The sequence below is a fragment of the Bombina bombina genome, chromosome 5 (assembly GCF_027579735.1).
Source record: "Bombina bombina isolate aBomBom1 chromosome 5, aBomBom1.pri, whole genome shotgun sequence".
NCBI classification, from domain to species: domain Eukaryota; kingdom Metazoa; phylum Chordata; class Amphibia; order Anura; family Bombinatoridae; genus Bombina; species Bombina bombina.
Genome location: NC_069503.1, coordinates 77,932,821 through 77,959,344, shown reverse-complemented (window position 1 = coordinate 77,959,344; position 26,524 = coordinate 77,932,821). Strand labels below are relative to the sequence as shown.

At 38.2% G+C, this 26,524-nt stretch overlaps 1 pseudogene; it reads left to right on the top strand.

Moving 5' to 3' along the window:
- Nucleotides 1-26,524, top strand: part of LOC128661329 (zinc finger protein 585A-like) — a 218,102-nt pseudogene that overhangs the window by 83,283 nt on the left and 108,295 nt on the right.

The window sequence follows — 26,524 nt, the reverse complement described above, 5'->3', positions numbered from 1 at the left end:
TATGGAAATAAATGTTATATATCTGCTGCAGGCTTCTTTTAAATACAAAAAGTAATTACAAAAACACAGTTAGTTTCAGAGTACAGAAATTTATATGTGTAGAATAAAATATACTCAGAAGAAATATAATTTATGCTAGAAAGATTAGAAAAAGAAACATTAGATTATACAGTTAGTGAACAAACAATAAAAGGGTTAAATTATTAGTACTGAAATACTCAGCATTTTATCTCACATGTATCTAATAACAGGTTAATAGTGTAAATCTGTTTGCAACTAAATTATGCTAAAATAACAATTTTTCCATCAATAAAAACATAATATAATGCTGTATCCTGATGTTTTTAAGGACACAACAGAAAAATCTCTCATATTTTAAATAAACAGTTTGTTTCCTCCTTACTTATCCTTATGATAATCACACCCTGAGGGGGAGGCAGGGACTCTGTATTCATGTGACACCAGAGGGGATAATAGACATCTATATGAGAACAAAAGTCCAGGTGTGACCCTCTCATTGTCTCCCAATTGACAAGTTGTACTCATGTGAGTCACACAGAGAAAGGTGACCATCCCACATTAGTATAAATATCTGTGTAACACTCAGTGATATCACAGGAGGAACCAGAGAGACTTCATACTTACAGAGCTTCTGCTAAACGGTAATATGCAAAACCTGACATAAATCTTTATTAACAGCCTCACACTGTTGTGTTTTATATAAAGATGAGTAAATATTGTTCTGTATTTTGTTGTGATAAAGATAAAATATTTCACTTCATATAAGAAACTGAGTTTATATAAAAAAAAACTCAACTGTACTTATTTAATTTGTTTTCTGTATTTTTCATGCTGTGTTAATGAATATAACATTAAGTTCTTTCATTTTAAAAGCCCAATTTAATAGATAATGATTGACAGCAGTTTGTAGCAGAACCAAACCATATTTTCAAGCTTGAGGAGGTCTGTCCAATAATACATTTGGGGGCTTCTCCTGTTATCCAATGAGCAACAGATTATTAAGTATCAGCCAACCAAAATCATGTATTTCCCTATAGGTTTATAATTAAAGGGACAGTAAAGTAAAAAAAAATATTTCATGATTTAAATAGGGCATGTAATTTTAAACAACTTTCCAATTTACTTTTATCACCAATTTTGCTTTGTTCTCTTGGTATTCTTAGTTGAAAGCTAAATCTAGGAGGTTCATGTGCTAATTTCTTAGACCTTGAAGACTGCCTCTAATCGGAAAGCATTTTGACAGTTTTTCACCACTAGGGGGTGTTAGTTCATGTGTTTCATATAGATAACATTGAGCTCTGGCACGTGAAGCTCCTAAGAGTAAGCACTGATTGGCTAAAAATGCATGTCTGTCAAAAGAACTGAAATAAGGGGGCAGTTTGCAGAGGCATAGATACAAGGTAATCACAGAGGTAAAAAGTATATTATTATAACTGTGTTGGTTATGCAAAATTGGGGAATGGGTAATAAAGGGATTATCTACCTTTTTAAACAACAAAAATTCTGGTGTTTACTGTCCCTTTAACTTTAGAGCCCAGATAAACCATTTTCATTTAATATTAGTTTGAAGCTGCCATTTGCTCCAGTAATAAATATCACTCAGCTTATGGCCCTGTTTTATCAGTCTCATCACATATACTGATCTAATCATAAATATCTTGTGATCTGCATATTATTTTATTTCTAATGAGGTTATTTTATAATACATTTCTTATTTCTATTAGCTGCACCTGTTTATCATCAGAACGTTTATCCCACTGATCTGTGACTGATTCTTGTTGTTAGTAAAGACCTTAGTAAGTGTATTCTGCACCTTCAGCTGCTGATGTTTGTCACATGATCAAAGACTTAAAGGGACACTGTCCTGTACATTTGTTTCCCCTTAAAATAACAAGAAACCTCAAATGTTTTTGATCATTTAAATAGAACATATAATTTTCAACAACTTTCCAACTGACTTCTATTATAATATTTTCTTAATTCTCTAGGTATTCTTTACTGAAGCAACTGCAATGCACTACTGGGAGCCAGGTGAGCCAATGACAAGAGGCTTGTATGTGCCACTAATCAGCAGCTAGCGCACCATAGTGCATTATATGCTTTGTCACAAAGGTCCCCAAGAGAATAAAGCAGATTTGATAATAGAAGGAAATTGGAAAGTTGTTTAAATTTGATTCATAAAAGTTTAATTGTGACTTTGCTGTCCCTTTAATGTGTTTCTAATGATTGTTTTACCGGTGTATACAATAGTATAAAGTGTATGGGAAATTTCACCTTTAGCTTTATTTTTATGTGAAATAACTGTTTACTGTTTGCAATTTATTGTACACAGCCTTTTAAATGACCCGAGGCAAGGGCTCTGACTTAGCATATGCAGGAGTTCACATTATATAAAAATATGAGTCTGTTATTGGCTGATAGAAAACAATCTACTTCTCTTTTAAATTTCATAGTACATTTTATTGCATTGTATTTTTATTATGCATCTGTGTTTTTGTAATTCTTTATTTTATGATCCTTTTAAATGGACTGAATTTGCCAAAAGAACATCTCTTTATATTATCTTTCTATGTAAACAAAAAAAACCTTTCTTTTCTTAAAGGGACAGTCTACACCAGAATTGTTATTGTTTTAAAAGATAGATAATCCCTTTATTACCCATTCCCCACTTTTGCATAACTAACACCGTTATATTAATATACTTTTAACCTCTGTGATTATCTTGTATCTAAGCCTCTGCAAACTTCTTCTTTATTTCAGTTCTTTTGACAGTTTAGCCAATCAGTGCCTGCTCCCAGATAACTTCAAGAGCACAGTGTTATCTATATGAAATACATAAACTAACACCCTCTAGTGGTAAAAAACTGTTTAAATGCATTCTGAAAAGAGGTGGCCTTCAAGGCCTAAGAAATTAGCATATGAACCTCCTAGGTTAAGCTTTCAACTAAGAATACCAAGAGAACAAAGCAAAATTAGTGATAAAAGTAAATTGGAAAATTGTTTAAAATTACATGCTCTATCTGAATCATGAACTTTTTTTTTGTCTAGACTGTCCCTTTAACTCTATCCAAGAAAACAATTGAAAATAATTTAAATTAACATTTTAGAGAACATTATCCACATGCACCTTGTTTAATGGGGCCTATAACTTGTTTTCATCAGTAATTTAGTTTACTATGATGTAGTTATGTTTACTTTCTATGTCATGCTTTTTTAATTTGTGATTTACAGGTAAATACATTTAAAAATAGAAAACTGAAGACAATTTTGAGTATAAAACATATTTTTTTATTTAGATGTATTATATTATAAATGAATAAACATTCTTATTTTTTTTAATTCTATTTCTTTTCATTTAGACAAAAACGTCAATAGTTCATATCTATCCTTCACTACAGTCTTAGACACCAATGACTATTCACAAACATTGGGGATATCACAGCAGATATTTAAAGAAGATGGTGAATTGTCAGGAACTGGGCAGCAATCACTATGTACAGAGAGTAATTTAGTCATCAAACAAGAGGACAGCATTTATGCCTTATCTAGTGAAATTATTATTCCTGAGGATAAACCACACACATTTTCAAAACATATTAAAGAAGAGAAAAGTCTACAGTCTAGTCAAATGATTCATATACAGGAGAACCCTTTTCAATGTACAGAGTGTGATAAAAGCTTTAGATGGAAGTCTCCTCTACTAGAACACTACAGAATTCACACAGGTGAGAAACCACACACATGTACTGAGTGCGGCAAATGTTTTACACAAATTAATTATCTGAAAACTCATAGAAAGATTCACACAGGAGAAAAGCCTTTCACATGTACAGAGTGTGGAAAAAGTTTTACACAAAAGAGTGATCTGAAAAAGCATGAAAGGAGTCACACAGGAGAAAAGCCTTTCACTTGTACAGAGTGTGGAAAAAGTTTTACTCAAAAGAGTCATATGAAAACTCATGAAAGGATTCACACAGGAGAAAAGCCTTTCACATGTACAGAGTGTGGAAAAAGTTTTATGCACATGAGTCATATGAAATATCATGAAAGGAGTCACACAGGAGAAAAGCCTTTCACATGTACAGAGTGTGGAAAAAGTTTTGCACAAAAGAGTAATCTGAAAAAGCATGAAATAATTCACACAGGAGAAAACCCTTTCACATGTACAGAGTGTGGAAAAAGTTTTACACAAATGAGTCATCTGAAATATCATGAAATGATTCACACAGGAGAAAGGCCTTTCACATGTACAGAGTGTGGGAAAAGTTTTACACAAAAGTGTGATCTGAAAAAGCATGAAAGGAGTCACACAGGAGAAAAGCCTTTCACATGTACAGAGTGTGGAAAAAGTTTTATGTACATGAATCATTTGAAATATCATGAAAGGATTCACACAGGAGAAAAGTCATTCACATGTACAGAGTGTGGGAAAAGTTTTACACAAAAGAGTGATCAGAAAAAGCATGAAATGATTCACACAGGAGAAAAGCCGTTCACATGTACAGAGTGTGGGAAAAGTTTTACACGAATGAGTAATCTGAAAACTCATGAAAGGATTCACAAGGGAAGAAACCTTTCATATGTTTAGAAAGTGGAAAAAAGTTTTTTTATTGAAATCAGGTATCATAAAACACCAAATATTTACACACAAATAAACTTTATAAACACAGTGTGCAAACCTTTTTACAATTATCGTAAAGAGGACAAACTCTCTATATGGAAGCATCAAAAAGGATGATATTGTAAATAATACTTTCTAATCCGAGTTATAAAAGCCCCAGATTGGAAGTGCTCTCTTGCTATCATTTGTTCCTCTATATATGTGCACCTCAGTTTCTCTTATATAAATGTGATAGAATCCAAACACCACGCTGGAATATACAGATCTGTCCTCATACTGACCAGTTTTACACAACCATTCACCCCTAAAGCACCCCCAGTCTTGTTTATTAATATGCCAGTGTTATGAGTTGTATGTTTGTTTTACATAGGGGAGAAAATAATTACATTTACAGAATAAAGGAGTCTTTATATGAATAGAGTGTTAGAGAATTATATAAACAAGAACATCAGTCTCAAATGATTGACATCTGGGAGATATATTTAATGTGCACATCATGTGAATAAACCTTTTCTTATAGTAATAGATGCTTAGCATTGTACATGTTATATACCAGAGGAATTACTGAGGGGAAACTGATTTTATTTCATGAGACACAATATCAGTAACCGGTACATACGTAATCAAAATCAGTTTACTTTAAATGGCTACTATAACTAAATGGAACATTATGTCTGATGAATCCCTTTGTATCAAGAGCACAAGTGTTAGGTATATTTATACCATTGTGTGCATATATCATGTAATGCTGCTTTTTACTATATAACGATATACAATGTTTTTTCATGCAAATAAAAAGTGATTGTAATCCAGACCAGTATTTTGTGTTTTTTTGTATAAGTAAAAACCCAATATCACTGAATAATTAGGAAAACAACATCAAAGACAGAAGCCAAATCTGATAGTGAAAGTTAAACGCTGATAATTCAGATAGAACAGCAATTTTACCCAACTTTCAATTTACTTCTATTATCTCATTTGCTTTGTTCTTTTGGTATCTTTTGTTTTAGAGTAAACCTAGGAGGCTGATATTATATGAGCTTAGGGACGTGCACATGTATTTGAAGTTGTTTGAAATGTCATGTTCTATCCAATACATTTAAGTTTAATTTCTTTTACAAGATATGACGAGTCCACAGATTTCATCCTTACTTATGGGATACGTCTTCTGCCCAGCAGGAAGAGGCAAAGAGCACCACAGCAGAGCTGTATATATAGCTCCTCCCTTCCCTCCCACCCCAGTCATTCTCTTTGCCTGTGTTAGTAGTAGGAAGAGGTAAGTGAGGTGTTAGTTTAGATTCTTCAATCAAGAAGTTTTTTATTTTTAAATGGTGCCAGTGAGTACTATTTTTCTCAGGGGGAACCGTCAGTCGATTAATTCCTAAGAGGAATGGAGACTTATTATTTTTCTGCCCTGATGTTGATGATCTTAGCGAACATTACCTAAGATCCTACTGGTTTCCACAGAGCAGTTGAAGGTAGTGTAAAAGAAATATCTTCAGTGTGGAGAACCGTGTCATGCTACAAGCAGCATTGAGGTATGTTCAGTCATTTGTTTCTGGGGAGACTTGATGCATCAGAACAGGCTGACATTTTTCCCTGTCTGGGGATGGGTAAGAAGTATGCACTATATAATGGAAATGGTGTACCTGAAATTCCCTTTTAAAGTAATTGCTTGCTGCAAATGTTATTTTGATACCTGTATATTTTCAACTATGTGTATTAAAATCAGTGTGGGCTAAGACGCTGGGAGATGTGGTTCTGCCTAAGGGCTGTTATTGTTAGTTCATTGTCACTGTATTGAAGAGGACAATGTTTTTCATGAGCTGGCGTTTTATTTTTGAGGCGGCACATGGCTTATTGTTTGAGAATCCGTCATGTTGTTTTACTCCCATGCGGGTTTCACTTCGGATTGAGTTACGCCCACGGTGGACGGGGCCTAATTTTGCACGCTCAGACGTGCAGTATCATTTCGATCAGCTTCAAGGGCCTGAACTCCGGTGGGGCCTATGTTGTTTCTTGTACGAAGGATTCTTGGATAGAATCACTGTGATCTGAGGGCAGATAGGCGCCGCAGCAGAGCTGTGGCGAGATGCAAGGGCCTAATCTGAAATAAATTGATAAACTGATAAAAGTGGTTATAAATTGATGTATAATATAATTTATCAAGTGGTGCAATATTGTTAAGCTATTTTGGATACGTTAGAGTATCTTTATTGCTGCAAACGTTGTTTTTGACTGCTGACAGTAAAATTGTTGCGCTTTTATTATTTATAGGCGCAGTTCTTTTTTGTTTAAATTTATAATTTGACTCCAAAGCTCAATTTATCCAGTAAAGAAAGACTGTTATTGCTATTGCTATTCTGTTCAATATGTCTGATCTTGATGAGACTACTTGTTCTATGTGTTTAGATGCCATTGTGGAACCCCCTCTTACTTTTTGTCCCTCATGTACTGAAAGGGCCTTACAATGTAAAGAGCAAATTTTCTTTAAGCAAAATGTGCCTAAGATTGATTCCCAGTCTGATGAGAATAAGGGTATGCCGCTTAATTCTCCCCAAGCGTCACAACCTTTAACGCCCACACAAGTGACGCCAGGTTCTTCAACCGTGTCTACTTCATTTACTCTGCAGGATATGGCTGCAGTTATGTCAACTACCCTTACAGAGGTCTTATCTAAACTGCCAGTATTACAGGGCAAGCGCAGCAGGACAGAGGTTCATGAGAATGCTGTAACCTCTGATGCTTTGGTAGCTATTTACAATGTACCCTCACAGGAATCTGATTTGGGGGTCAGGGAACTTCTGTCTGAGGGGGAACTTTCCGATTCGGGAAGTGTGTTGCCTCAGACGGATACGGACGTGATGTCCTTTAGATTTAAGCTTGAACACCTCTGCCTATTACTTCGGGAGGTTTTAGCGACTCTGGATGACTGTGATTCTATTGTGTTTCCACCAGAGAAATTGTGTAAGATGGACAAATACTTACAGGTGCCTACTTACTCTGATGTTTTTCCGGTTCCTAAATAATTTCGGAAATTACTCAGGAATGGGAAAGACCGGGTATCCCGTTCTCACCATCTCCTAATTTTAAGAAAATGTATCCCATATCTGACACCGTTCGGGACTCTTGGCAAACAGTCCCTAAGGTGGAGGGAGCTATATCTACCCTGGCTAAGCGTACAACTATTCCTATTGAGGACAGTTGTGCTTTGAAAGACCCTATGGATAAAAAATTGGAGGGTCTTCTAAAAAAGTTATTTATTCATCAGGGTTTCCTCTTACAACCGACGGCCTGCATTGTACCAGTGACCACTGCGGCGGCCTTCTGGTTTGGAAGAGTCTCTTAAGACTGAGACTCCTTTAGAGGACATTTTAGAAAGAATTAAGGCTCTTAAACGGGCTAATTCTTTTATTACGGATGCCGCCTTTCAGATTGTTAAATTGGCGGATAAGAATGCCGGATTTGCCATTTTAGCGCGTAGAGCATTATGGTTAAAGTCTTGGTCTGCTGATGTGTCATCCAAGTCAAAGCTTTTGGCTATTCCTGTCAAAGGGAAGACCCTATTCGGACCTGACTTGAAATAAATCATTTCTGACATTACGGGAGGTAAGGGTCATCTCCTACCTCAGGATAAGACAGCTAAACTGAGGGGTAAACAAAATAATTTTTGTTCCTTTCGGAACTTCAAAGGAGTTCCCTCTTCTTCCTCTTCAGCTAAACAGGAAGGAAATTTTGCGCAGGCCAAGTCAGTCTGGAGACCCAACCAGGCTTGGAACAAGGGTAAGCAACCCAAGAAGCCCGCTGCTGCTACCAAGACAGCATGAAGGGGTGGCCCCCGATCCGGGACTGGATCTAGTAGGGGGCAGACTTTCTCTCTTTGCCCAGGCTTAGGTACAAGATGTTACGGACCCCTGAGCACTGGAAATCATGTCCCAATGGTATCATCTGGAATTCAAGACTTCGCTCCCAAGGGGGAGTTTTCTTCTTTCACGATTGTCTGTAGACCACATGAAAAGAGAGGCGTTCTTACGTTGTGTAAAAGACCTCTCTACTATGGGAGTAATTTGTCCCGTTCCAATACTGGAACAGGGTCAGGGGTTTTACTCAAATCTTTTCGTGGTCCCCAAAAAAGAGGGCACGTTTCGACCTATTTTAGATCTAAAAAGTCTAAACAAGTTTCTCAGAGTCCCATCCTTCAAGATGGAGACTATTCGAACAATTCTGCCATTGATCCAGGAGGGTCAATATATGACTACCGTGGACTTGACGGATGCATATCTTCATATTCCTATCCACAAGGATCATCACCAGTTCCTAAGGTTTTCCTTCCTGGATAAACATATTCAGTTTGTAGCTCTTCCCTTCGGGTTGGCCACAGCACCCAGGATCTTCACAAAGGTTCTAGGGTCCCTTCTGGCGGTCCTCAGGCCGCGGGGCATTGCAGTGGTGCCTTATCTGGATGATATTCTGATCCAGGCGTCGTCCTACCATCTGACAAAATTTCATACAGACATGGTGCTGTCCTTTCTGAGGACTCGCGGTTGGAAGGTGAATCTAGAAAAGAGTTCACTAATTCCACAGACAAGCGTTCCCTTCTTGGGAACTCTAATAAATTCTATATCCATGAAAATTTTCTTGACAGAGGACAGAAAGTCAAAGATTCTGAATACATGCCGAGCCCTTCAGTCCAGTCCTCGGCCATCAGTGGCTCAATGCATGGAGGTAATTGGATTGATGGTGGCGGCAATGGACATCATTCCGTTTGCTTGTTTTCATCTCAGACCGCTACAACTGAGCATGCTCAGGCAGTGGAATGGAGATTATGCAAATTTGTCTCCTCAGATCTGGACCAGGAGACAAGAGACTCTCTTCTTTGGTGGTTGTCACCGGATCATCTGTCCCAAGGGACGTGCTTCCGCAGACCTTCATGGGTGATTGTGACAACGGACGCCAGTCTACTAGGCTGGGGTGAAGGCTCAGGGTGTGTGGACTCAGTCGGAGTCTCTACTTCCAATCAATATTCTGGAATTAAGAGAAATATTCAATGTGATTCAGGCTTGGCCTCAGTTGGCCTCGGCCAAGTTCATCCGTTTTCAGTCGGACAACATCACGACTGTGGCTTACATCAATCATCAGGGAAGAACAAGGAGTTCCTTAGCGATGACAGAAGTATCCAAGATAATTTGATGGGCAGAGGCTCAATCTTTTCATCTGTCAGCGATCTACATACAACTGGGAAGCAGACTTTTTAAGCAGACAGACGTTTCATCCGGGGGAGTGGCAACTTCACCCGGAGGTTTTTGCCACTCTGATTCTCAGGTGAGGCAGAGCGGAATTGGATCTGATGGCGTCTCGTCAGAATGCCAAGCTCCCAAGATACGGATCCAGGTCAAGGGATCCTCAGGCCGAACTGATAGATGCCTTGGCAGTGCCTTGGTCGTTCAACCTGGCTTATGTGTTTCCGCCGTTTGCTCTCCTTCCCCGAGTAATTGCTCGCATCAAACTGGAGAGGGCTACGGTTATTCTGATCGTGCCTGCGTGGCCTCTCAGGACTTGGTATGCCGATCTAGTGGACATGTCCTCTCTGCCGCCGTGGAAGCTTCCATTGAGGCAGGACCTGCTCATTCAGGGGCCTTTCCAACATCCAAATCTGGTTTCTCTGCAGCTGACTGCTTGGAGATTGAACGCTTGATTTTATCTAAGCGGGGGTTCTCTGATTCGGTCATTGATACTTTGATTCAGGCACGTAAGCCTGTCACTAGAAAGATTTACTATAAGATATGGCGTAAATATCTTTATTGGTGTGAATCCAAGGGCTACTCATGGAGTAGAGTCAGGATTGCCAGAATTTTATCTTTTCTCCAAGATGGATTGGAGAAGGGGTTATCAGCAAGTTCCTTAAAGGGACAAATTTCTGCTTTGTTGATTTTACTACACAATCGTTTGGCAGATGTTCCAGACGTTCAGTCTTTTTGTCAGGCTCTGACCAGAATCAGGCCCGTGTTTAGACCAATTGCTCCACCCTGGAGTTTGTATTTAGTTCTTAAGGTTCTTCAAGGAGTTCCATTTGAACCCATGCATTCCATATATATTAAGTTGTTATCTTGGAATGTTTTGTTTTTGGTTGCTATTTCTTCTGCTCATAGAGTTTCTGAGCTTTCAGCATTACAATGTGACTCTCCTTATCTAATTTTTCATTCTGATAAGGTGGTTTTACGTACCAAACCTGGTTTTCTTCCTAAGGTTGTTTCTAATAAGAATATTAATCAGGAAATTGTTGTTCCTTCATTGTGTCCTAATCCTTCTTCTAAGAAGGAGTGTTTGTTGCATAACTTGGACGTGGTCCGTGCCCTGAAGTTTTACTTACAGGCGACTAAATATTTTCGTCAATCATCTTCTTTATTTATTGTTTTTTTCTGGAAAGTGTAGGGGTCAGAAAGTTACGGCTACCTCTCTTTCATTTTGGCTGAAGAGTATTCATCTGGCATTCATGGGCATTTAAAAAACAATGCTTCTGTTGAACAGATTTGCAAGGCTGCAACTTGGTCATCTCTTCTCACTTTTTCCAAATTTTCCAAATTTGACACTTTTGCTTCATCTGAGGCTGGTTTTGGGAGAAAGGTTCTTCACGGAGGTGTGCCTTCCTTTTAGGTTCCTGTCTTGTCCCTCCCTTTCATCCGTGTCCTATAGCTTTGGTATTGTATCCCATAAGTAAGGATGAAATCCGTGGACTCGTCATATCTTGTAAAAGAAAAGGAAATTTATGCTTACCTGATAAATTGTATTTATTTTACGATATGACGAGTCCACATCCCACCCTGTCATTTCTAAGACAGGTAATTATTTTTGTTAAACTTCAGTCACCTCTGCACCTTTGGCTTTTCCTTTCTCTTCCTAACTTCAGTCGAATGACTGGAGTGGGAAGGAAGGGAGGAGCTATATATACCACTATATTTGCCACTTCCTGCTGGGCAGGAGATGTAATCCCATAAGTAAGGATGAAATCTGTGGACTCGTCATATCTTGTAAAAGAAATTAAACTTAAATGTATTGGATAGAACATGACATTTCAAACAACTTCAAATACACGTGCACGTCCCTAAGCTCATATAATATCAGCCTCCTAGGTTTACTCTAAAACAAAAGATACCAAAAGAACAAAGAAAAAGAAATACATTTATCAGGTAAGCATAAATATCTTTTTTTTTTTTTTAAATATTTATTTTATTGAGATTCTGAACATAGTTACACCAAGGAAGTGGTACAAAACAGCAAGTTGCAATACAAGCATGATGGATAGGTTACAGTTAGCAACTCAAATCTAATAGATAAATCTTTGTTTCCACATCCTCAATTGCATATTAACATGGTCGTACAAATATATGAAGACTATATGTTATGCAAGTCTTTTAGGAATCTCATTTTTTCAGTATAAACTTATGAACAATGGTTAATGCGATGATTCAAGAGTGAACCAATGGTTATCAGCAGCAAAAAATATGAGGATGATAACCATAAAAAGAAAAACATACATAAATACAAAGCCATAATAACATTGTTCTATTATATAACATAGTCTGAAAATTTTTGACACCTTGTCTTAAACATGTGGGAGACCTTCAAATAGGGTGTCTCCGTTTGACTGACTTCAGCGGGTAAACACCGCTTAGTAGCAGTCACAAAAGAGAGATAGGAGAGGTGTCAAGATTCTAGTGTGTCAATGTAACGTGCGATGTATAAAAGAGGGAGAGAAGAGAAAAAAAGGGGGGGGGGGGGGGGAGGGTAAAATACTAGATAGTAAATATTTAATGGTTAATTCTATGGTTGATATCTAGACCAATTGATATTAGCAGCTGAAAACGGTGATAATGATAACCATAAGAAATATGTAAGTACTATAAAAAATTTCTCTAATATTTTGATTAGTATACAAGACCAGCTGACCTTACTTGACTCCTATATCTTGAATATGTAGTGTTAATTTGGTCATAAAAATCAAACGTGTAGAGATACTATATAAAAGAATTGTGTCAACACCGGGAGAGAGGAAGAGAGGAAAAAAAAAAAAGGGTGAATGGGGGAAGGGAAAAGCAAAGGAAAGGGAGTAGTCCGATAATAGGGGCAGTATTAACTTTATCTAGTTAATCTTTTCCCTTTACTGCTTTCTCTAGTTCTAGTCTGGTAGGAATCCCATACTGTCCAAATACTAAAGTAAAGGTCAAGCTTATTCAACATTTTGAAGGCATATAACTCAATTTCTTTAATGTACTCCATAATGGTTATAATTTTTGAGTATGAGGGTGGGGACACTTGCTTCCAATCTCTGGCAATCACTAGCTTAGTTACCACTAAAATATAGATCATAAGTGATCTTTCTGCTTCACTGATCTCAGACGCTCCATGATGAAGTATGCCCAAAGAGGGTGACATTTGGACTACAATACCCATATCACTAAGTGTTTGAAAGACTCGTCTCCATACGTTTCTTATCTTGGGACACTCCTACCAGATATGTAGATATGTACCAAGATTACCACACTCTCTCCAGCATAAGGGGGAAGATTTATAGAATTTGTGTAGTGTGGTGGGGACCAGATGCCATTGAACAGTAACCTTGCAATAGATCTCCCAGAGAGTAGCGCAGTGTATCAATTTCTTAGTGTTCACTAGTTCTCGATACCAATCCTCTGGAGAGGTTGTAGTATGTAAGTCCCTATCCCACGCATGATATTGGTTGTGTTTAGTCAGAGTTGGAGGTGTAGTTAGGATTTTATAGTGAAAAGATAAAAAACCTTTAAGAGATCCGCCTTGCGACCATCGGTTTTCCCACTTAGTGCGCTTTCTAAGACTACATCCGTCTAGCTTCCAAGACACTAGGAAACCAAATGAAGATTCTCAAAATGCAGTATTTGTGGGAGATTAAATTCCCTTGCTGCACATTGGAAGTCTAACAACTTACCCCTCCGACAGAGAACCGAAAGTGGGAGATCTGCCGTATCGCTCCACATAGAGAGATGGGTCTCAGGGAGACAAATTAGTATAGTACGGATCTTGTGAACATAAGAAGGATGTGGGGAGATCTCAGGCAAATGTCTTTTAGTATCCCAGTGTGTAAGCTTCATCATGATCAGCGGGTGATCAATATGTAATTTTTTTTGCAAATGAGGGTGAATCCAAGGCAGATCTACTAGATAGATACCCTTAGGTAGTAGAGACTGTTCGACCTCCGGCCATCGGAAACTGGCCTCCGGAACAGAACAATTCGCTAGGTGGGAGAGGCGGGCAGCATCATAATACAGCAGTATACTAGGGTAGGAGAGACCTCCTCTGTGTATGGGTTTCATGATCGTCGTCGTAGCTGTGCGAGGTCGTTCTCTCCAAACATACTTAGAGATCATGCTCTAATCTATTCAGGATGGATCTATTAATCGTGAGAGTCAAGCACCGGAACAAGTAGGTCAGTTTAGGTAAAAAGGCCATTTTAATTGCTGCTATCCTGCCGGTCCAGGACAGTTCTCTGAACTCCCAGCCATCTAGTGTCTTCTGGAAATAGGGGATTCTTTCTGAGAAATTTTTAGAGATGACCGTATCTAGATCAGCACTTAAATACACACCAAGGTGTTTAAGGGTTTGGGATGACCATTTAAACGGGAATCTTCGAGTTAATGTATCAAGGTCACGTTGTGGAATATTAATATGTAAAACCTCCGTCTTCGTGAAGTTAAGCTTGTACCAGCTATGTATACTGAAGTTAGAGATAATATCAAAGACTGCCGGCATAGATGTCATGGGTGAGGTTAATAGAAGAGTCACATCATCTGCGAATAACGCGATTTTATGTTGAGATTTGCCAAACAGCATCCCTGAGACTACCTGACTATTTCTAGCAGCCTGGGCCAGAGGTTCAATAGCAAGCGTGAATAGTAGGGGGGATAATGGGCACCCCTGACGAGTCCCATTTGTAATAGGAAAGGTCTCTGAGGTAAATCCCTCACCTCTAACTCTCGCCAACGGGTGAGAGTATAGTGCCCGGATTGCTAAGATGAATTGCTGAGGTAAGCCAAAGGATTTCAGTGCATCCCATAAAAAATCCCACCTGACCCTGTCAAAAGCCTTTTCAGCGTCGAGCGACAGGGCCAGGAGGGGAACATTAAGTCTCTTTGCCTCATATAACACCGATAGGATACGTCGTGTGTTATTTGGCCCTTCCCTGCCAGGCACAAACCCAACCTGATCTTTATGTACTATACTAGGGATTTCTCTCGCCAATCTATTCGCCAGAATCTTTGAGTACAGCTTAATGTCAGAATTAATTAGAGAGATGGGTCTGTAGCTCTGGCAGAACTGAGGGTCCTTGTCTGGTTTGAGAATAGTGGTAATATCAGCGCGTAAGTATTCTTCTAAAATAATGCCTGAAGAGGCAAAATCATAAGTCCTCAACAAAATGGGGCTAAGGATATCAGAGATGGTCTTAAAGAACTTCCCGGTAAAACCAACAGGTCCCGGGGATTTATTAAGTTTAGCTTGTTTAATGGCTTTTACAAGTTCTTGCATAGTAAGAGGGGTCTTCAAGCGATCAATCTGCTCTGAATTCAGCTGGGGAAGTTGTAGGGATCTTAGGTAATCCTCACGACTGCATTCCTTGTTGACAAATTCTTCTTGTGTGTATTTCAAATTGTATAAGTCTGCGTAGTAGGAGCGAAACGCCTTTCCAACGCTCTTAGGTGAGTTAACTATAGTATTACCAGACTGAATCGCAGAGATACGTCTCTGAGCCCGTCTCTGTCTAAGCTTACCCGCCAAGAGGGAATTAGCTTTGTTACTCTGAGAATAGAATATCCGACGAAATCTACTCAGCATGCGTTGAGTTTTTAGGTATTCTAACCGTTTGATGTCAGCTCGGACTTTTTCAAGCTGCGCTAGCCCGGTGGGAGTGGGAGTATTTTTATGGGAATCGGAGATGGATCTATATAAGCATGTCAATTATGCCATGGATTTGCCCATGTTTCCCTGTATAACTGAAGCCTGTTTCATACAGACACCTCTGACAAATGCCTTAAGCGAGGCCCAGACATACTGAATAGGAGCTTGACCATTATCGTTGACGGATATAAATTCTATAATTTGTTCCTTAAGTTTCTGTTGGGCTATAGGGTCCCTTATAAACCAATCATCATATCTCCAGGGAATATCTGGGGCCTTAGTAGGGCCGTTTAATAGCATCACTACAGGGTCATGGTCTGACCAGGCTGTCAATTTTATGCTAGAACTGTAGATAATATCTAGTGTCTGTGATTCGACGAAGAAGTGGTAAATGCGGGAGAACGACCGGTGCGGGTTGGAAAAAAAAGTGAAGTCTCTATCAGTGGGCCTTAATGCCCTCCAGACATCGTAAAGACCATACTGAGCTATAAGGGAACGAAAAGAGTGAGCTAGCGAACTAGTGTTACGAGTAGGAGTTTGAGTTTATCACTTGACTTGTACATGGCTGGATCCCACACCAGATTAAAACCCCCCCCCCAAAAAAATTAGAGTACCTCTCTTGATCTCAATCACTAGTCTGAGGATTTTCTTGAGAAATGGGATCTGATGAGTGTTAGGAGCATAAATGTTGGCGAGCGTGTAAATCTCGCTGTTAAGTCTGCAAATTGACACCACATATCTAGCCTCAGGGTCACGTTCAACATGGATTGTCTCTACTGTGACATTGTCCTTAATCAGAATAGCGACCCCCAGTGCTTTAGTTTGGAAAGAAGACTCAAAAACTGTGGAAAAGTTTTTAAATGGAAACCTCGTAGGAGTGATCCAATGTGTCTCTTGCAGAAAAGCTACATGAGTTCTGAGCTTTCTGAGATTTTGTAGGAGTAAGCTTCTTTTTGTGTGCGAATTAAGTCCCTGTACGTTATGGGTGAGGAATGCGAGATCCATGATGGCCGTTTTAGAGCAAGACTATGTCTTAAAAGTGGGGTGGGAGGGAGGAAAGGGAAAGAAGAGAAGAGAAGAAAAAAAAAAATCTTTTTCCTCTATCTCAGTGCTCAGCCAATGTTATTAGTCTATAAGTTTATCTCTCGGGTTAATGTGGGGGAATAGGGGTGAGGGGAGGAGATAAGAAGGGGAGGGGGAAAGGGGGGGCGGGCTTAGGTGTCTAAATTCTTAAATCTTGTGGGGCTATAATTCTTAGCACATAAAAGACTATAAGATTTTTGCTTGATAAGGTTCTCTCCAAGGATATAAATAATAGTACTGGGAGAAATAAGTAAGAGTAAAAGTAATTTTAGGCTAAGTGAATGGAGACAGGTATACTGCCCCCCAAATATTTATAACGAAACATAATGAAAATATGGGGTAAAATATGTCTACAAGAGTCTAGGGGGTAAGGGTATGGGCACACCAAAGGTAGTGTAGTGGGCAACTAACTAAGCTGTCGCATGAAGCGGAGTTAGTAAAAGGAAGGTGTCCATTACCTCTATGCTATATTTGGTAGTATGACTCTGCTACGCTTACAGATGCAGGCAAAATAGATAACAAGCTGGAAGCTAACATTTCAATTCAGGAAAGAAGTAAAGAACATAACAAAGTATTGGTTTAACAATAAAAGTCTAGTGGACTCCTCAAGACCGTATATAAATCTGCTTCTAATGTATCTCATTCAATTGTTTGGAGCTTTTTATATAAAAGTCAGGTAGAGCATATATAATATTATTGACATAAGTTATATTTTAACCTAGGGCTCATATTTGTAACTATGCCAGAAATATAACATCCTATATAGTCTAACTGTTGTGTGATAATATACAAAAACAGGATGAATTTATAAAAATGAGTGGGCTTAAGGCCCAAACTGCTGTATTAACTATAGTTTGGCTCAGGAAAAAGATAAAAAATTGGAACACAAAACTAAGAGTCGATATGCTAATGTTCACAGATCATGACTATAATCTTTAACATACATTACTTGGTGTCAAAAAAACCTGTTAAGATAAGAAGAAAGGATTACACTCATCTGGTCTGTTGTCTAGGTGTGTCCTTCCTTCTTATTAATTCTGGTGTGTGACCAGGAGCAGGGCTTCATTCTTGAGCTTCATAATGGATTAGATTAATAATAGAAGTCTGGAGGACTCTTCAGGACTGTGCATAAATCTACGTCTAATGTAGCATATCTAATTGTTTGGTGATCTATATATAAGTAAGGTAGAGCATATGAAATATCACTGACACAAATGTTAGTTTAACCTAGGGCGTATAGTAGTAAATAGGCTAGAAATATAATACCCTATACAACTCATCATACATAACAATATAAAACAGCATGACGTATTTGTGTCTAAGAGTGGTCTTAAAGACCAAACTGGGAGGGTCATAGACTTCTGCATTATCTATAGTTTAACTCAGAAAAAGGATAAAAAAATTGAAAACAGAACTAAGAGTCCACATGTAATATTCCCAGTCCATGGCTATAATTCTTAACATATATTACTCGATGTCAAAAAGCAGTTACAACAGAACTAAAGCAATACACTCATCTGTTCTACTGTCCAGGCGTGTCTTTTCTTCTTTGAGGTTCTGGCGTGTGACCAGAAGTAGGGCTCCATTCCTGAGCTGTTACATTTAGAGGTGGAGAGTGTGTCCGAGTTTTTGTGGATGTAGTTGAGGATTGCAAAATATGTAGTCTCTCCAACAGGTCTATCCCCTGCTTCAATGATGGAATAGTGTAGTTTTGTCCATTGTATTGGAAAAAAAGCTTCACAGGGAATCCCCATCTGTATTTTATTTCTTGTTTCCTCAAGCATTGAGTAATTGGGTGGAAGCTTCTTCTTTTCGCTAGAGTGTGTACTGAGAGATCTGGGAAGATCTGGATCTTTTGGTATGGTTCAGGAAGAGATTTGTTTAAGAAGGATGCCCTTAACAGCTTCTCCTTCAAAGAAAAATAATGGAAGCGAATGATGACGTCACGAGACAGTTCAGTAGATGTATTCCTAGGTCGTAAGGCTCTATGTGCCCTGTCTATTGTTGACTCCTGTTCCTGGTAAGGTCCCAGGAGGCTCTTAAAGAGGTCTCTGAGGTAGTCAGGAAGTTCTTGATTTGTAACAGTCTCTGGTATACCTCTTATGCGAAGATTACTTCTCGATCTGTCCTCAAGATCTGCTAATTTTGTTTCAACATCTGTGAGTTGTTCTGCCAGCGACTGCGTGTATTCTAATAGGTTGGACTGGTCTGTGGCTAAGTCTTCATTCTTTTGCTCAAGAGTTTCTGTTCTCTCTCCTAAAACGGCAATCTCCCTTTTGAGGTCAGCTACTGATGACTTGATATCTTGCCTTAGTGAGGCATAATGTGAGTCCATCTTTGTAGACAGGGAGTTAATGAGATCTATAACTGCAGTATCTGAGTGAGAGTGTACATGGGTTTGAGAGCCAAAAAGGTCCGTCATCTTAGCAGGAGTAGGTGAATCACGAGAGTCCTCATCAGAAAAGTCTCTGTCTACCTGAGATTTGCTATGGAAATGATCCACAACTGTGCCTTTAGGGCCTTCCTGGTGCTTGGGTTTCTTCCTCTGGCATTGAGACATTTTATCTGAACAGAAGAGGTGTATACGTATATCACAACAATAGAGATCCTGATGAACTGTTTCTGGCAAGAAATGGTATCAGCAGTTTTAATGTTTCAGAGGGGATGACTCGTAGACATCTAGCATTTGGGGGGCCTCACCTGTCTCACTGAGGTCTCTAGCCCATCATGTTGGAGCCTTTAGCTATATTAACTGAGGTGGCCTATAAGAGAGTCAGTTTTTAGGCTAGTTTACTTCCAGGACCTTTCTGCAGCCTAACTTCACGTAAATGTGGACGTGTGAGTTATTAGAAACTGTTACTAGAAGTTTACCTTGTTCAGCCCTCCACAAAAATAAATGGTACAGCAGAGCTGGCGTACACTCTCTCCAGGGATTTTGCCACCACTGGGCCAAGTCGGTAAAAAGTTTGTGAATATGACCTGCTGTACTCTCATATAACAGGAAAAGGGGGGGAGAGAGTGTGTAAGGAAAAAGGAAAGAAAAATGGACGCTCTCTGTGTAATAATATACTGGGACCAAGCCACCAGTCCAGTTGTCGCAATATCAAATGCATGTATTAAGCTTAGGGGCTATGTAGAGAAGGATTTAGTAGAAATTTGTTTGACTGAAAAAGGTTCAGATATGTCCACTCCTAGAAGGGTGTTAGTTCTAGGATATGCTGAAAAAATAACCGGACTAGTACTGGGAGCCTTGTTATAGGAATGAGTGAAAAATCTGCACAGGGTTTAGCTGTGTGAAATTATTATGTATGTTTCTAGACTCTCACACCACCCCAGCAGTATATATGTCCAAGCACTCACTTCACTTCAGTGTGTGAAACGTAGACAATAGGGCAGTTTTTCAGGCATAAAGAAAACTTTTATTATAGGCTGTCACTGGAGAGCTTGAATCTCTCTACTAGCCTCCTAGCAAGGGTCAGGCTAATGTCTGGTGTATCGTGAGTATGTCCAGAGAGCCCTTTGGTATGCAGGAGAGAAGTTGCGCAGTTATATCTCTAAGCAAGATGGCGACTCGCGCCACAAGTATAAGCCCTTTCCGTCGGTGAATGAGTAAGTGAGGCTAAAGTTCTGGCTGTGAACAATCGGCTGCAATGTATGGACGTCCAGGTGCACTATCTAAGCAGTGTTCAACTGGTATGTCATGAGCGGTAGCCCGGGTATATAACAATGCGTACCTGGTGTTGTTGTAGCTATGAGCCGGTGTTCCCAGTAGTGCTCCCAGCTAGAATCCGGTGTTGAGTGCTTTGCGCGACTTCCAAGCATCCTAACTAGTGTGGCTGGGGTTAGAGACTGCCGAGTAGGGTTCCGGTGCTCTTCACAGGTTGTGCAATGAGAGCCTCTTTAAATCTCAGAGTGGAGTAGCTCCGGAGATTACTTAGGGAGCGATTACCTTCTTTCAGACAGGGAACTCTTAGGAACTGCGTGTAAAAGCATGATTGCTCCACGCAGATAGATATAGCTGCAAAATCTCTTAATCCTGAGAGTATTGTTATAGAATAGGGCAAAAGTAAAGTAGTTAAAAAGAAAATAATAAAAAAATAATATACCTAAGGTCAGAAATATAGCTAACAAATGTATTTAAATCACAGAGCTACTGACACACACGTCTGCTCACTCTGCTGGCTCGCTCCACCCCCCCATAAATTTCCTTTTTGATGTTACTGTCCTTTTAACAGTAAATAAAACAATATCAAATTAACCCCCGACTTACACCAATCCAGATTATTAATCACCAGCAAGACTTTATACACAGAAATTTTCTGTTACTTAAAGGGATAGGAAGTTACACTTTCATGATTCAGATAGAATGTTTAACTGTATGATTTAATTTCACTTCTGTTAACAAACTTATGTACTACTGAGAGCTGACTGGTGGCTACACACGTGTCTCTTGTCATTGGCTCACCATATATGCTCAGCTAGCTCCCAGTAGTTAATTGCTGCTCTATAGCTGACTTTGCATGAGTTAAAGGGACAGTCTACACCTTAGTCATCTTAAAGTCTTACCATAGAATAAGCTGCAATTAGCCTCCTGCACCTTTTCTATATCATGCAGCAGGAATAGTAAAAAAGTTATTTTAAAATGAATATTGTCTCTGGCCACTTTGAAATGGCTGCCAAGCTCATCCCACTGATGACATCATGACCTGGGCTGCATCTAGGCACTCTGCTGAATACCAATGACAGTCTGTTGAATCCAACTAGTGAGCCTTTTGTGATTGGATGCCATATGCTGCCCAGATCATGATGTCATCAGTGGGCTGAGTTTGGCAGCCATTTCAAAGTGGCCAGAAACAATAATTTTTTTCCTGTTCCTGCTGCAAGGTGTAGACTGTTCCTTTAAATACATAGTTATATTATAATCAGTGGTACAATAATAAACTGATCTAATATATTTAAACATTATTGCACCTTTAACCTCTAAATCCCTTTAATTAATATCAGAGATAATTAATATAAATATATTCTAGGTAATCAATATCTTGGTAAATTTGTCACAATGTTATCTTCATTAAACAAGGATTAATAACAAGATAGCACAAAGCTAGATCTGATTAAAAGGGACAGTAAACAGCTTGAAACTGTATTATAATCTGACTAATTATTCCTAGGAAAACAATTTTACCATATACTTTCATTGTGCCAGGATATTATCTGTGTGTCACAGATGTACAGTGACTAATAATGCAATAAACACTTAGAGATAACTTCACTCACTCACTATTTAATGTCTAATAGTATTGTTATATCAGCTGTGTGCTGGGATATTATCTGTGTGTGTCACAGATGTACAGTGACTAATAATGCAATAAACACAGAAATAACGTCACTGACTCACTATTTAATGTCTAATAGTATTGTTATATCAGCTGTGTGCCGGATATTATCTGTGTCACAAACGTACAGTGACTAATAATGCAATAAACACAGAAATAACGTCACTGACTCACTATTTAATGTCTAATAGTATTGTTATATCAGCTGTGTGCCGGGATATTATCTGTGTGTTACAGACGTACAGCGACTAATAATGCAATAAACACATAGAAATAACTTCACTCACTCACTATTTAATGTCTAATAGTATTGTTATATCAGCTGTGTGCTGGGACATTATCTGTGTGTCACAGACGTACAGTGACTAATAATGCAATAAACACATAGAAATAACGTCACTGACTCACTATTTAATGTCTAATAGTATTATTATATTAGCTGTGTGCCGGGATATTATCTGTGTGTCTCAGACGTACAGTGACTAATAATGCAATAAACACATAGAAATAACTTCACTCACTCACTATTTAATGTCTAATAGTATTGTTATATCAGCTGTGTGCCGGGATATTATCTGTGTGTCACAAACGTACAGTGACTAATAATGCAATAAACACATAGAAATAACTTCACTCACTCACTATTTAATGTCTAATAGTATTGTTATATCAGCTGTGTGCCGGGATATTATCTGTGTGTCACAGACGTACAGTGACTAATAATGCAATAAACACATAGAAATAACTTCACTGACTCACTATTTAATGTCTAATAGTATTGTTATATCACCTGTGTGCCGGGATATTATCTGTGTGTCACAGACGTACAGTGACTAATAATGCAGTAAACACATAGAAATAACTTCAGTGACTCACTATTTAATGTCTAATAGTATTGTTATATCAGCTGTGTGCCGGGATATTATCTGTGTGTCACAGACGTACAGTGACTAATAATGCAATAAACACATAGAAATAACTTCACTGACTCACTACTTAATGTCTAATAGTATTGTTATATCAGCTGTGTGCCAGGATATTATCTGTGTGTCACAAACGTACAGTGACTAATAATGCAATAAACACATAGAAATAACTTCACTCACTCACTATTTAATGTCTAATAGTATTGTTATATCAGTTGTGTGCCAGGATATTATCTGTGTGTCACAGACGTACAGTGACTAATAATGTAATAAACACATAGAAATAACTTCACTGACTCACTATTTAATGTCTAATAGTATTGTTATATCAGCTGTATGTGGGGATATTATCTGTGTGTCACAGACGTACAGTGACTAATAATGCAATAAACACATAGAAATAACGTAACTCACTCACTATTTAATGTCTAATAGTATTGTTATATCAGCTGTGTGCCAGGATATTATCTGTGTGTCACAAACGTACAGTGACTAATAATGCAATAAACACACAGAAATAACTTCACTGACTCACTATTTAATGTCTAATAGTATTGATATATCAGCTGTGTGCTGGGATATTATCTGTGTGTCACAGACGTACAGTGACTAATAATGCAACAAACACATAGAGATAACATCACTCACTCACTATTTAATGTCTAATAGTATTGTTATATCAGCTGTGTGCCGGGATATTATCTGTGTGTCACAGACGTATACAGTGACTAATAATGCAATAAACACACAGAAATAACTTCACTGACTCACTATTTAATGTCTAATAGTATTGTTATATCAGTTGTGTGCCAGGATATTATCTGTGTGTCACAGACGTACAGTGACTAATAATGTAATAAACACATAGAAATAACTTCACTGACTCACTATTTAATGTCTAATAGTATTGTTATATCAGCTGTATGTGGGGATATTATCTGTGTGTCACAGACGTACAGTGACTAATAATGCAATAAACACATAGAAATAACGTAACTCACTCACTATTTAATGTCTAATAGTATTGTTATATCAGCTGTGTGCCAGGATATTATCTGTGTGTCACAAACGTACAGTGACTAATAATGCAATAAACACACAGAAATAACTTCACTGACTCACTATTTAATGTCTAATAGTATTGATATATCAGCTGTGTGCTGGGATATTATCTGTGTGTCACAGACGTACAGTGACTAATAATGCAACAAACACATAGAGATAACATCACTCACTCACTATTTAATGTCTAATAGTATTGTTATATCAGCTGTGTGCCGGGATATTATCTGTGTGTCACAGACGTATACAGTGACTAATAATGCAATAAACACATAGAAATAACTTCACTGACTCACTATTTTTTTTTTTTTTTTTTTTAACTTCACTCACTCACTGACTCACTATTTAATGTCTAATAGTATTGTTATATCAGCTGTGTGCTGGGATATTATCTGTGTGTCACAAACGTACAGTGACTAATAATGCAATAAACACATAGAAATAACTTCACTGACTCACTATTTAATGTCTAATAGTATTGTTATATCAGCTGTATGCCAGGATATTATCTGTGTGTCACAAACGTACAGTGACTAATAATGCAATAAACACACAGCAATAACGTCACTGACTCACTATTTAATGTCTAATAGTATTGTTATATCATCTGTGTGCCGGGATATTATCTGTGTGTCACAAACGTACAGTGACTAATAATGCAATAAACACATAGAAATAACTTCACTCACTATTTAATGTCTAATAGTATTGTTATATCATCTGTGTGCCGGGATATTATCTGTGTGTCACAGACGTACAGTGACTAATAATGCAATAAACACATAGAAATAACTTCACTGACTCACTATTTAATGTCTAATAGTATTGTTATATCAGCTGTGTGCCGGGATATTATCTGTGTGTCACAGACGTACAGTGACTAATAATGCAATAAACACATAGAAATAACTTCACTCACTCACTATTTAATGTCTAATAGTATTGTTATATCAGCTGTGTGCCGGGATATTATCTGTGTGTCACAAATGTACAGTTACTAATAATGCAATAAACACATAGAAATAACTTCACCCACTTACTATTTAATGTCTAATAGTATTGTTATATCAGCTGTGTGCTGGGATATTATCTGTGTGTGTCACAAACGTACAGTGACTAATAATGCAATAAACACATAGAAATAACTTCACTGACTCACTATTTAATGTCTAATAGTATTGTTATATCAGCTGTGTGCTGGGATATTATCTGTGTGTCACAAACGTACAGTGACTAATAATGCAATAAACACACAGAAATAACTTCACTGACTCACTATTCCCTTGCCCCCAGTTGAATTATCGATCCGTATGCAGAAAGAGCGTCGCACTCGCTTGCGCTACTAGTCCCTTCCGGTCATGGCGAGTTTCCTGTGTTGCTTTAGGTTTCCTCCGGCAGCTGCACGCCAACACTTCAGTGGTACAAAGGGTCCCCACTGTTATAGTGATTCTTCTATTCACTACATATAAACAAACAGCAGGGAACAGCCCTATGGATTAAGGCAGCTTTATTAGAAAGATGCAGCATTATTCATGATTCAGATTGGGCAGGTAGTTTTAAACAACTTTCTAATTTACTTTTATCAGCAAATGTGCTTTGTTCTCTTGGTATTCTTAGTTGAAAGGTAAACCTAGTTAGGATCATATGCTAATTTCTAAGCCCTTGAAGGCTGCCTCTTATCTGAATGAATTTGACAGTTTTTCACAGCTAGAGGGTGTTAATTCATGTGTTTCATATAAATAGCATTGTGCTCATGCACATGGAGTTATTAAAGAGTCAGCACTAATTGCCTGAAATGCAAGTTTGCCAAAAGAGCCGAGGGATCTGCCAAAAACACCACATCACAATTTGTATTGTCATTATCTTCCATATTAGTAAAGCTTGAATCCCATACTTAGTATAATCGTGAGATGAGCAGTGCAGCAGTCATTTGGATAAAATCTAACTTTTTTTCTCTGTGTTATTACTGCTGGGCATGGAATTTACACTGACATTTGCTATGGACAATTAAACATGTATACTGAGCGTTGTTCGCTTTTAGTATAGCCTATTTTAAAAGAACAAAAAAAAAGCCATCATTGGTTAAATGTAGGTACTTGGTAGCACATTTTCTAAATCTTTTTAGAGTGTCTGTATTGTAGGAAAATGTGGACTTTTCGGCTAACTGTATGTCACAAAGGAATGTGTAAGGTACGATTGTTTTTACGTTGGATCTATGTTATAGCCCTACACTAACAGCTGCAGGTACTGTCTTCCGTAGCTACATTGGTAAGAAACTCCCACATTTGTCTCTGCTAGGAATAGGAAGGGGAATGTGTGAGAGCAGCAGCCTTTAATGTGAGTGGGTGTCTTGTAGCACTAGCAGGTGACTTACTCTTCATCTCATCTGCACTAATCATAAGGCTGTTGAAATGTTTATAGAATTCTAGCGTATTGTATTTGTTTTCCCTTTCATGAAAAAAAAGTATTTGTCTCTGAGGACCTCTAGTGGTCATTTGTAGTATTGCTTCTCTGACAGCAAATCTAATTACATTTTTCATGATTAGTGA